We start from the raw sequence: 795 nt of genomic DNA, 5'->3' as shown, positions 1-795 counted from the left end.
AATCAGTCGGTTCAATAGTTTGTTCATTCAACAACAAAGTGGTTTTCACCAGTTTCCAGAAAAACTTGTGTGTGAGAACATTATCTGGGTTTATCATATTATATATATATTTATAATTTCACGATCAGTTGCAGCTGTTTATTATTTCATTTATAATTTGTAACATTGAAGTTGGTTATTTACAGCTGTTCGGTTCCCACCTGCTGTAGTTTGCAGGGGGACAGGTGTGACTGTGACGCATATTATTTACATGATCGTGCTGTAAAAACATCGACATGTTGTGAATCAGAGAGACAGACAGGTGCATGTCTCACCCTCATTGTTCTCCAGGATGTTGGGGGCGAAGCCGCCCTCGTCTCCCACGTTGGTGGCGTCTTTGCCGTACTTCGCCTTGATCACGTTCTTCAGGTTGTGGTAAACCTGAGCGCACACACACACACACACACGGGGCAGTTAGACAGGTGTGTTTGATCATGAACACACACACTGGATGTGAACGAGCAGCACCTCAGCTCCGATCCTCATGGCCTCGTGGAAGTTCGACGCTCCGACAGGAAGAATCATGAACTCCTGCATCGCCAGTTTGTTTCCAGCGTGGCTTCCTCCGTTGATGACGTTAAAGGCCTGGAGAGGAAACACTGGTTACTTTAACTAGTCCACTGACTAACCCACCAGCCTGTAACCAGCTTCACTTGTGGTTAATTAGCCCACAGTCTTTATTAGCTTCAGTGACAGAGTTAGCGACCAGTAGCCAGGTCCATGTGGACAAGGACGAGCTGGTTGTTAGCCCCTCCC

At 46.4% G+C, this 795-nt stretch overlaps 1 pseudogene across 1 annotated transcript in view; it reads right to left on the bottom strand.

Moving 5' to 3' along the window:
* LOC111651925 (beta-enolase-like) overlaps positions 1-795 on the bottom strand; it is a 4,415-nt pseudogene that overhangs the window by 2,665 nt on the left and 955 nt on the right. Inside the window, exons 5-6 of the transcript XR_015436984.1 lie at positions 508-691; positions 315-420 (exon numbers count right to left, since the gene is read on the bottom strand). The product of XR_015436984.1 is annotated as a beta-enolase-like (transcript). The remainder of the gene's footprint in view (positions 1-314; positions 421-507; positions 692-795) is intronic.

Source organism: Seriola lalandi, unplaced genomic scaffold (assembly GCF_002814215.2).
Source record: "Seriola lalandi dorsalis isolate HSWRI2012SDOR001 ecotype SW California unplaced genomic scaffold, Sedor1 jcf7180002053857, whole genome shotgun sequence".
NCBI classification, from domain to species: Eukaryota; Metazoa; Chordata; class Actinopteri; order Carangiformes; family Carangidae; genus Seriola; species Seriola lalandi.
This window is presented reverse-complemented; position numbering and strand designations above follow the sequence as displayed.